This window comes from Dunckerocampus dactyliophorus, chromosome 15 (genome assembly GCF_027744805.1).
Source record: "Dunckerocampus dactyliophorus isolate RoL2022-P2 chromosome 15, RoL_Ddac_1.1, whole genome shotgun sequence".
In the NCBI taxonomy this organism is placed as follows: domain Eukaryota; kingdom Metazoa; phylum Chordata; class Actinopteri; order Syngnathiformes; family Syngnathidae; genus Dunckerocampus; species Dunckerocampus dactyliophorus.
The window spans coordinates 9594009-9606676 of NC_072833.1; the positions used below are offsets into that span (position 1 = coordinate 9594009).

At 45.4% G+C, this 12668-nt stretch overlaps 1 long non-coding RNA gene across 1 annotated transcript; it reads right to left on the reverse strand.

Annotated features, from left to right (window-relative positions):
- Positions 1–309: 309 nt before the first annotated feature.
- LOC129168287 (uncharacterized) lies at positions 310–12333 on the reverse strand. Its single transcript, XR_008566238.1, has 4 exons — positions 12231–12333; positions 10220–10275; positions 7676–7766; positions 310–397 (listed from the first exon to the last, which is right to left on the reverse strand). It is a non-coding gene; the product is annotated as an uncharacterized LOC129168287 (long non-coding RNA).
- Positions 12334–12668: the final 335 nt, after the last annotated feature.

Here is a 12668-nt window from a genome sequence, read left to right on the forward strand (position 1 = left end):
GAAATATTGATAGAGGTTAACTTTTTATCTCCTGATTTTAACATATTTGCAGATCACACAAGCACACAGGTGTGCACATTAGACAGTCTAGTCCGGAGTGCATGCATGCACACACACACACACACACACACACACACACACACACACACGCACGCACGCACACACACGTACATCCTGTGGTGTCACATAGTGTAAAGTGGTATGAGTGACTTTTATAGATCATTCAAATAGTTTGAAGGTGTTCCCACTAGACAACTCATGGGATGACAGGAAGGTGGAAAAAATGCCTCTTTTCCACACAACACAACCCCTCATCATGACTCAGCAAAAAAAAGCACTTACATGTCACCGTGCGGTGGTCCTGCACGCTCCGAGGAAGGTGAGCGCTGTGCGTCACCTGTAGGTGTGACAGGAAAAAAATATTTCTGTCAGATTTTTGTTCGCAGTCACATTAATGTAATGAATTTATCCGTCATATGTGTGACAGTAAAGAAGCGTCTGATGTCTTCCTAAGTGTTACATCATGATGAGTGGACATGAAGCAATAAACATACAATTCATCACATTACAACAAACATGTGCCTGTGTGATGTTTACTGCCAAGTTATTTGCCTTCAAACACACAGAAGCCAGAAGTGCGTTGCTGCACAGGAAGAGCAGCATTTATGAACCTCTGGACCTTTCCCTGACCCCCCCTCACCCTCTTAAACACACTCATAAAAAGAAGAGAAATTCTTCTATTATTCACACAAAGCTTCCTGTTACACCCCCTCTATTTCATCTCCTCTTTCACGGTCCCGCTCAGTCTGTCATCGACCATACGAGCGCCTCGCCTCCAACACTCCCGCCTTCCTTCTCCTGGCCTCCCCATACCTGCTTCCAGCTGGCGGCGCCTCTGGAACGGCGAGCCAGCGGCCACTCGCAATGTGTAAAGCAGAGACGACGGCAGAATGATTTCATAGTCTGAGAGGGGGAAAAAAAAAAGAACGATGGTGGCGACAGACAGAGGCCAAGAGAGTGAAGACTGGTGGACACCAGTTGAATGTCCAAAAGACGTTGAGAAGAATTGTGCGCAGCATGTCTTTGGGGGTGATTATGAAATCGACCATAGTGACATCATCAGCAGGTTGGTAAATGCTATGATCTTCTGGCGAGGCCAAGTAATACTTCGGTCAGTACACTTCAGTACTGTGCACACTGTGTACTTAGTTTCTGAGTGTGTGAATGGTGACAGTGTAGTGTCCATTACTGTCATTGTACACTTACAAGAAATTACGATGACAATTGTTCTTCTTCTCTTCTTTTAAACAGTGAATAACAACCACTCAACAGAGCATTATCGCCAACATTCGGATCACCCTATAAAATATCTGCCAGCGTTTATTCCCTACTTCTTCATTTAAAATAATAAAAAATGAAGTTGGCATTAAGACACGACTGCCTACTATGGTGCAACCATGTTGAAGGGCTGACTTAACCCGCTGCAGGATGTTGTATTTCAGCAACGTCATCCGGAAGATGTGCTGCTCCGGCAGAACCGGAGAGGATTTTTTTTTTTTCCTCTTCATGGAAGTTAAAATACAATAACAATACAGGACTCCTGCACCGGCAAAGAAGGGCAAAATGCGGTTGTTTCCCGGTGAAAACGGGAGGATTCACAGGTGTGAGACACAGCAATGGATGCTTCGCTGCAGCAGCAAGTCAGACATGGATGCTCTCAGCGTAAAATGTCTTTATGCAAGTAATTTGGCGTTTGGTATGCTAATTGGGGAGCAGTGGCGGACCATCAAGGGGATCAGAACTGATGAATTGTGTCAGCACTGACTCCCTGGTGACCACCGAGCAGCAAAGAAAGACCTGGCATCCCATAATACTCCACTGGCTCGCTTGTCTGTTAATTAGGCCAGCGACGTGTGTGAAAGGAATCAAAGGTTAACGTCTTCATGTGTAAAGACATCGTTGTTAACAGCTTTGGAACTGAAAGACTAAAAGTTCTTTTCCATTCCTGTCTCATCCAAGAAACGCCTGGAAGAGCTTTAGGGGTTGCGCATGGATCAAGCCCGCTTCCTGACGTACACTTCCACTGTAAGATCTCCCACTTCCTGCTCACACTGATGTCCCACATCCAACATCATGCGTCCACACTGCTGAGACCTGCAGAAGCCACTGGGTCGGACCCACAGCCAGGCCGTGTGACAGTAAAGCCATGGGAACACATGCATAAAACACACACTACTGACAACACACACCACACTTATAACATACATTACAGGTGTGTGTGCGCATGTGTGGCTGTAAAACCCTATACAAGGTGCCAACGGCTCTGACCTTTAACCTCAGTTGAATGTTGCTGTATGTTGTAATGTGTATTAGCAGGATTTGGTGTTCCGGTGCCCCCAAGAGTGTGTGTGTGTGTGTGTGTTACCTTAGACATGTGTTGGTGTTAAGTGGCACCATGAAGCCTGGAGGGGATCATTAGTGGGCTCTATACGGCGTCTTTACTGTACATGGCACACATGAACTGACTTAAACGTATGTGTGCGTGTGTGTGTGTGTGTCTGGATCAAAACATGGAGTCCTAGCGCGGATGTGACCACGGCGCCGCCAACATGGCGGCCTGAACTCTTCCCCCATGAGCCCCCCATTAGAGGTCATAGAAGAAGTCATAAACAACAGCAACTAATATCATGTTTGTTTTAACACGTGCACTGTGCAGGTTTGCCCTGCTGGGAGCAGTGTGCTGTGTACTAGATTTTACCTGATCAACGAAAAGATACGCTCCTTGGTAGAGGTAATGTCCTTCTCGAAGCTGTGATGAAGAGGAGGTGACGAGGGACACAGCAATAGGAAGAGGGGGGGCTCCTCAGGGAAGTTTTAAGTGGCCTCTTTTGTCTGCCGTCATGGTTCCCTTCCCTCCTTCTCTGGTCGTCCTTTCTTCTGGCCTTTTAACAGTAACCAGAGAGGCCAAGAACAACGCTGGGACACAGCGGGACACCGGGCGGGGGGGGGAGCAGGGTAGACAGCGAGGCGCTTAAAGGGGGTCGCAGATAAGAAGCGTCTCTGCGCTGTAAGACAATCCCGTCTTCCTTTTCCTTTTCTCTTTTCACATAAGACAAAAAGAGCAGCTTTATCTCCTGATGTTCACTTAGCTGTGCTCTCAGAACCAGGATGGCCATCGTCTGTTTTCCACCATTCGTTCATTCATCCATTCATTCGCTCAACTATGTGTGTGATATGAGTTGGTCATGAAGGTTGGACTCACACTAGTTGTGTCTGTCCCACTTCACACCTAAAACATGGCAGATTTGGCTAGCAAAGAGGGCACTACCACCCTTTGGCATGATTGGAAGAGGTAGCCCAGGGCACAGCACAAGTCCATGCACATGCATATGCATGTGTGCAACGTAGCCAAGTTGACAGAGTGAAAACCAGTCAGTATCTGTTGTGACCACCATTTGCCACAGACACCCTGTATGCCAATCTAACCGCGGTGACCAAAGTGCTGCACAAACAGGCTAACTAGCTAGAAGTAATAAAGTTGTTAATAATATTTTTATGGTTAAAAATACAAGGTTTCTCTCTAAGATGGAGTTAAGTCTACCGACGGATGGCTGCTTTAGTTTCCAGCAATAGATAAACCAAAAATAAATATAAAACAACTTTGGATCTATATTTTGTTAGGTCTTTCCATCTTTTTTTTTTCCTCTACTTTGCGGACTCGATGTCATAATACAAAAAGCGAGAGGGTGTGTACACGTGACACAACCAGGAAGTGTTTGGAAGACTACACTGTTCCATTTCACATCTCCCATAAAGACACAGCCTTCATCAGCCGCATAGGCTCGGTCCTTGAAGGACGCAAACCCCGAAAGGGGACACGACTATCGTCTCCCAGCTCCCTCGTCTGTCTATGATGTCATCAGCGTTTGAGTTTGTAGTTCTTGCAAATTGCAAGTGCCAGCATTTTGATAAAGAAGGTAACAACCACTATTGATTTCAAGATAGCTCATAGAAAAAAACAAGGGTGGTGTTCATGTGGATCTCTGCTCATGCCTCCGCGCTGCCTCACAGCCTTCAACAATAATCTTCAGTCAAGGTAAAAGTGACGTTAAATTTTCATTTATCCCTTTCATTCGTCATTACCTGCACTTCTCCTCTTTAGGGTAGCGGGGGCATGCTGGAGCTGATCCCAGCTGACTTTGGGCGACAGGCGTGGTACACCCTGGACTGGTCGCCAGGCAATCGCAGGGCGCATATAGACAAACAACCATTCACACTCACATTTATATCTATGGACAATTTAGAGTTGCAAATTAACCTAACATGCATGTTTTTGGAATGTGGGAGGAGAAAACCCACGCAGGGGAAGAAACTCCACACAGAAAATGCCCAAGGGAGAATCGAACCCAGACTGTGACTGTGTGGCCAACATTCTAACCACTAGACCACCGTGCGGCCCTGTTATCTTTCATGTTCTTATTTTATATTGTTATTTTATTGCATTAAAACTAGTATATATATACCGTGTGTGGTTTTTCAGCACTACTGTGTGCTCTACTTTATAGCTGACGTAATGTGAATTACTACTGTGTTGGATCAATAAAGTTCTTATCTCTTCTTATCTCTAAGATCAAATACATTGTTTTTGGTGCCTAACTGTTTCCCAAGTATATTAGTGCGTGTGTGAATGTATAAACGGGAGGCGTTAACTTAAATTTCTTTGTAGAAAAGCATTTTAAGAAGTGTATTTCCTGGTATTCACTTACAGAGCAGCCTTGCCACGTCCAATATGGCGTCGACGCTGACGTACGGCTCAGTGAAGCGGCATCTACGTATATGGTTTTGACATCAGAGCTTCCTGTTTCCCAGCGTGCTTTGCTATACTGTTGTTGTCAATGGCCGCTAAGTTACATGTTTAGAGCTCACATAGTTGTCGGTTATTCTGCATGTCTTGTCTTTTGTTATCTACCTACTACGTTGCTGTGTGATGGGGTTTTTTGCGCTTTCTTTTTAAAAAAAAAAAACACCGTGAGTAAGACTGGCATCTGGAATGGTAACCCCCCCCTGCGATTTCTGAGTGCTGGTAAGTTCAATGGGAGACTTTGTTGTTATTTTTGCTGTTTTAAATATAGAGTTACCTTATTCTCACAGACGTGAGCAGCTCCGTATCAACGTCATGCTGCAGCAAGTTCAACAGTGATGCAAATTTGCGAGCTTAGCAGAGTTGGATTTGCTTTATTTCTCATGGGAAGAATTAATTTGGTTGGCATAGGTTTTGGTTCAAGTCAGACCTTCTGGAATGAATCAGTGATGCTAATCGAGGTTCCACTGTACTGTCATTGGAATGACTCGAAATAGGACTGGTAATACTCCAAGTAGTCAGGCTAATTGCAGTAAAACGAATGATCAGTGTGTACGCAGGCCAGCGGGTCCAGGAGAGGGAGGGGGAACCAAGTCCAGCACAGTAGGAATGATCTAGTGTGAGTACGCCCCAAAAGTAACTACGCAAGTCAATTTCCGGCACCTTTCTTAGCTTCCTGGGATTGATTTAGGACATATGCAGAAGCTGGAATGATTAGAATGTGAAAGCTAGCTGGGATAGCATATGTGCTACTAGCTGTTAGCTAGCTGTCGGCGCCACGCTTGGCTTGATGTGCGGCGGCCTCACAATCAGGTGAGCAACGGCTCTCATTAGCCTGTCTGCTAGCGTGGGCTATTTCCTCCAATTAAGCCAGTAAAAACACGGCCAGAGTGTGCTGGCGGGTGTGCGTTTCACGCCGTGTCAGTCACGCCCTGTCTGATCGATGGCCGAGCGCCTCGTGCAAACATTCCTTGTTGGTTTAGAGGCAGCACCTGCTCCTCGGTGATTAAACCGCCGCAGACGAGTTGCACGACGACATTTACAGGCGTGAGCAAAAAAAAAAAATAAAAAGTTAGCATTTGAAAAATGATTTGATGACGTTTCATGCTGCAACAAGTTGCCTTCACATGAAAGATGTGAAACTCTACTCTCTCCTATCGTCTCATCTCCTCCTCCTTTCTCCCAGCCTCCACTGACGCTGCTCAATGCTATCAGTGGAGCGTAATGCCGTCATTACATCCCGACTCTCTGTCTGCCTTATCAGGCCGGAATAGTGACTGGAACATCGTCAGCTTGTCTCACAAAGCCACCAAGGACAAGATGTTGGGAATGAAGCCTGGCAATAGAGGGTACCTAAAAGGGCAGAGTGTCAGTACATCCAATCTGAGAAGAAGACTAAAAGAAAAGCGTCCCTTCTTGTCGTAAAATGTTGCGTCATATCCCAGGAGGAAAGACAGATGGCGCTCATCAAAGATTGAACGGAGCGTTGTTGTTTATGAGATGTCGCCTAGAATATTCCGTGCTTTGGCTGATTTATACAGATGCCACACAGACCAAGTTGCCCATAATTACGGCCACCAAGAGGAGGTTTTGGTGGGTTCCTCAGCAAGGGGGCGGACAACCGCTGAGCCGCAGGGCGATGAGGGATATTTGTTGGGGGGTGAGGGGGCGGCTGGAAGTTTTTTCCCCTGACAGATCCTTTCAATCCTTTTCCAAACCATGTGCTGATGTTCCCCCATGAATCTATCTTTCGTGTTGCCATGGTGACACAGCAGCAGAGCATCTTTGAAGCCTGTGCCATCCAATAATAAGCCCTCCGCTAACAGGTCCGTCAACGTGGCACCGCTGAGGTTCAGCCAACCGGGTTCTTTGGTAAGGCATTGAAGCATGTGATTGATGGACGGGCGCTGCAACCTTTGATGCGTTGCTGTGGCAACAGCAGTCAACAAACAGGCCCTTCACTAAGTTGTCAAAACAAACGGAATGCTCGTCCTCGGACGTGTCGCGCTTGACCGCCACAACCCCGCCAAAGGGGGAAAAAAATAATAATAAAATCACCCCCGCACTCCTGAAATGGAAGTAGAGCACGCTGGGAAAGATGAGGGATAAAGACTGTTGAATGGACTCTTGTTCTTTTAACGTGGAACGATGGATCTGCGGTCAGCGAGGAGGTGGAGGACTCTTTAAACATGGCGGTTCGAACAGGAAGTGTGCATGTGTGTGCGTGTGTGTGTGTGATGGCACGTTTGTTGTCAACCTTTTAATGGGCAGTGACGCGTATGCATGTAGCGGAGGCCAATGACAACACAGGGGCAGACAGGGGCCGCGGCCTGTCAGAATGAAGATGAAGACTGACTCACTTCCTGTGGGAGACCATGGCTCAGGTCCACGTCCTATTGGTTCACATCCTCCTGGTCCATGTCCTCCTGATCCGCACTCAACATGTTTAGGCACTTTCTGTAAATTTTGTAGAGAAATCCTTGACCTTATCCACTCGAGCATGTCTTTCCAACTACTGGATGGACTTAAATCTAACAGACACCATGTTGGCATGACGACCGATTGGATCGCGTTCCCGTGAGCGACACGGCCTGCGAGAAAGTGCGCTCGGGGCGTGTCCTCGCACAGAAGTACCTTCATGATTTGGCTCTACCAGGAAGTGTGTGTGTGTGTGTGTGTGTGTGTGTGTGTGTGTGTGTGTGTGTGTGTGTGTGTGTGTGCGTTGGATGCGACCCAAGCCAAACATGAACAGAAGCTGTCCGTGCACGGCGTGTCAATCAAGTGAATAAATTCAATAGAAGCAAAAATGCTGACCTCTTCCCCCGAGGCGTGGCATGTCGGGGGCTAGAAGCGAGGACCTGGCTCTTCTCGCAATGTGGGAAACGCTTGAAGGCACATGTGGATCCTGTTGAATGTAAAGGGAAAAATAAATACTTTTTATAGGATTTATCCTTCTTTTGCGTGTGTGTGTGTGTGTGTGTCTACATTGAAGATGTTGATTTTCGGCTGACAATGCGAGGAAGGAGGAAATGAAAAAGAAGGAGAGGACGTGATCTTTGAGACAGTGGGGGGAGGCTTGTGGGACACTAGGTCACATGGCATCACTGAGGCATCAAAAGGTCAGAGTTCACAGAATTCCTGCAGTTGCATCCTTTATGAAAACTATGAGTACGCCCCACACACACACACACACACACACGCACACACACGCACACACACGCACACACACGCGTGCACCCCGCCCCTCCCCAAGGCAAAAACGCATCATTAGCATTCCACGAAGACTCCAAAAGGAAATGAGAACTTTTTGTCTTTCATATTTTACATTTTCCAAGCTCAGAGTGGACATTGAAATGAAGGACAATGTGGGAAAATGTCCTCTCTTGCAAAGTTCACTAGCAAACAAACAAAAGACAATAAAACACCACACACACACACCGAGGGGGGAGAGCATGTTTGTGGTGAGTGCACAACAATTAGATTTAGAATCTGACTCTGTGGGGGTCACGACCAACAAGTGTCTCAAACCACACTAACTATGCTGTGTGTACGGAAAGCTGCCGATATTTGGTATTTGCAATCCAGTAGAATTTTTCCAAGGCAAGCGTAGCAGTCGAGCATTTTGGATGGGGTCCTGGGGCAAAACCCCCTGGCGAGGGCCCAGGGGTCTCCTGGTGTATAGGCAATTTGAAAACTATCTTGTGCACAAATTTTTATTCTAAGTGAGTACATCGCCGACAAGGTTTTAAACTTGAGTAGTGGAACTGAAAAGTAAAAGATCATTAAATAAGATTTCTGCAACTGAAGTTAGTCAGCTTTCACATTGAAATAGGATGCAGTTTAAATTTGAATCACACGCAGGTTTTTACATTTCTGACTGAATCTTTTAACAACAACAACAACAACAATAATAATAATAATAATAATAATAATAATAATAATAATGTGCGCCTGTAAGGCAACGTTATTATTAATTTGATAATCATTTGTTCGTGCATGGAGGTTTTCGAATGAAATCTTACATATGCTTCGTAAGCACGGAAGACTAATGTTGGACAGTTTGAAACTAGACATATTTGAAAGGACGATAAAATTAAAAAAGGCAAAAAATGTAAGCCACCTGGAATCTGTGCGTGTGTGTGACAACAACACGAGTAGCATGCAAGCACGTGAGTGACGAACGAGCACACTGTCGGCCATGACGGAAATAGAAGCAACATTAAAGACAAACAAACAAAAGACGTGCCTCCCTCGAGACAACAGGCGGGGACATGACGCAATCATCTAGTTTGACCCCTGCAGAAAGTCAGGTGACAGTCGTCCACTTCCTCCCTCTGTGCCGTTAATCTTGGGCAACACAACGCCGAAGCCCTCACCGCTGATGTCATCGTTTGACGGTGACCTCTGTAGAGCAATTCGTCACGCCAAAAAGTGTCCCCGCCCTCTTTGAGTGAGTCTGTGGCCTCCATCAATCAAACATGACGGCACATGGCGTCATCACAAGGTGATGTCATCAACAAGTAGATTTAGAGCCGCTTTTATGTTGTGTTGATTTAGGGCTCCAATAAAAAATATCGATTATTCGTGCGTTAGCCAGCGAGTCAACAAGTCACTAAATCCCGCTCGCCTTTAACTTTGACCCCTGCTGGAGCCGTAAAGTAACACCTTATTATCACAAGCTGAGAGAGTTGCTGAGTTTGAAGTCAGTGGGACATAACAAATCACTTTAAAAGGCTGTCAGGCTGCACACGCTTCAGTCATGTCACATGGCTGCCGCTGTCCATGTTCGTCTCTGTGTACAGGACAATGTGGCGTCTGTGTGAAGACGCAGGTACAGTACGCCACCTCCATGTGGCTCCCATTCCCTGGCCAGAAAGAAAGACCATATTGTTGGCGGCCTGTAAAAAATTAACAGCCCCCCCCCCCCCCCCCCCCCCAAATGTAAGAAAAGCCCCGCCCCCTCTGCTTCACATCCTCGTACCTGAAAGATCAAACAGGAAGTCTATGTAGGCGGCAGCGAACGCGATGAGGGATGACATGTGACCTGAGGCACACACACACATCACATGACAGCAAACACACGCATGTTCAAACCACACACAGACACACAGTCTGCTCGCTTTCTCTAATTGGCCAAGGCCTCTGATTGGCTGCTGGAGTGCTGCCAAGGACCAGTGAGAGTCCTCGCCTGACACGTCAAAAACATGGCGCCTAAAACAGCAGGAGAGCACATGTGTATGTGTGGTCAACTTAGTAAAAACTGCAACACACAATCATACTGCATTTACCGTTTACCTAAATTTGGTGTGTGTGTGTGTATGCGTGTGTAAGTGTGTATATAGGGGTCATAACACTCACAGTGGGGGGGGTTTCAAAGCCACAATGGTCCCTGTAGTCTTACAGCTGCTGCATGCCTGAACACACACACACACACACACACACACAGTAAAGTCAGGTATAAAAAATGCAGACGAGCAAATTAATAGAAAAGTGCAGCTAACAGGAAATGACATCATGGTGCTGGCGGCCTTCCCGGTGCTTTGATTGGTCATTTATGGCACGCGGCGCCATTACGGCTCCAAACATTTCGTCTATAACTTTACGCTGATTTAAGTTTAACAACGTTTCTAGGCTGCAGGAAGCACACGGCGACGGAACATAAAGTCAAACATACGCAAGGAGGGAGGAAATCATTCCTTCTTTCCATGCGTCTCCTTTCCATACAAATACACTGTACAAAAATATAAACGCAAAACTTTTGCTTTTGCTCCAATTTTTCACGGGCTGAACTCAAAGATTGAAAACTTTTTCTCTGCACACAAAAGTAATACCACTAAAAATAATAAATCTGTATTAGTGGGCACACTTCCTTTGCCGAGAAGTCCATCAGCCTCATAGGTGTGGCATATGAAGACGCTAATGATTAGACAGGTGTGCCTAAAGCTAGTCACAATAAAAGGCCACTCCAAATGTGTAGTTTTATCACACAACACAATGCCACAGATGTTGCAAGGGTTGAGGGAGTGAGTGTGCAACAGGAATGCTGACTAATGGTACATCCACCAGAAGTGGTTGCCTGTCAATTTGAATGTTAATTCCTCAACAATTAGTCGTCTCCAAAGGCATTTCAGAGTTTTGGCAGTACATCCAACCGACCTTACAACCGCAGACATGTAACCACACCAGCCCATCACCTCCAAGATCGTCTGAGACCAGCCACCCATACAGCTGCTGCAACAATTGGTTTGCATAACCAAATCATTTCTCCGCAAACTCTCAGAAACCGTCTCAGCAGGCGTGGATTTAGAGGGGGGTGTGGGGGGTCCCGTTTTGAGGCACCCACGATTTTTGTGCCACAACAAAAGCTAATAAAATGATAAACCATCCTGGATTCCAGTCACCCAGTCCCAGTGAAGGTACATGTTCTGAATTATGGGCGCGTGTTGGACACATATGCCAGAATGCAACCGAGACGCATGCTATTCCTAAACCCACTGTCAGGCTGATAATTTACATTGGACAACGTGTGCTGTACATGGCTATTCAGGTGGAGGTGCAAAATAAAGGTTCTGGCATCATGACTATAAGGAAAACTGTTGTCTATTCTCAATGAAAATTAACCAGAAAAGCGATCCCCAGTGACATAAAATTATACTCAAATCCTCGGAATTTACAGCTGCTTCAAATTGGAAAATATTTCAGGAAATTGAGCTAAAATGGGTTTCTCCTAGTACCGGTAATTTTATAAATAGAAATTTTGGCTTAAACGATATATTCCAAGGATAAAAATAACAACAAACTCTTGAAATTAAGGACATAAAATTGGCCTCAGATATCACCAGATTGCAGTAAATGAGGTCTAATTTAAAAAAATTTCTGGGGGAGGGCCACCAGACCCCAGCTCCATTCCCCCCCCTTTTCGAAAAAGCTAGATCCCCCCTGCTCAAGAAAGCTCTTCTGCATGCTTGTCGTCCTCACCAGGGTCTCGAGCAAACAAACACTCAACATGACAACGCTAGTATTATAGTCATAACATTAGGAATATTACAATCCCCTATTTCTCACTATTTCACTATTTATTTTCACTATTTCTCAATATGAAATTTGTTCTAACTTCTCTAATACTTGGGGTAGAGAAGTGAATGGGGTATCAAAAGTTCAAGTAATGTTTTAGCAGACAGAATTAATCACAGACTCGATTTTACGTATTTCAAAGTTTTGTAACATGCCTAATAACATAAGTGTACATTAGCATGCTGGGGCTAACTGATGTAGCACTTATTAAACACAGTGAATTTCACAGCCTCGACTACAAAATGCTACACGATAAACATTCTTTACGATACATCGTTATGTTTAATACATTTACCTGGAAGACCCGTGTGATTTTTCCGGTGACGGTTTTTCTTCTGGTCCCGTCATCTACAACGTCTTAAGACAAGACAAGTTGCGCCCCCTTGCGGAAGTTGTCTGCACAGCCGGGAAAGAACGTGACAAAGAACAATAAACTCTTCACATTTATAGCGCAATCATCACAGTATGACATGAAGTTTACAATGTTGCTGACGTGTGAAAACACGTGACAAAGCAACACTTTCACGTTTGTGGATGCAAACATGTTTAGTTTTTAACACAACCAGTAAACACACTAATGATACTTATTCATTTGCCGTTACTAATTTACAATCAGCAGTCTCAGCATGAGCTGCACAACGCACTTTTACTGCAAAAGAACAATTATGTGTGTGTGCTAGAACCTTTAGCCTTCTCACACACACACTGGGGCTCACGTTTAATGAAAATCATG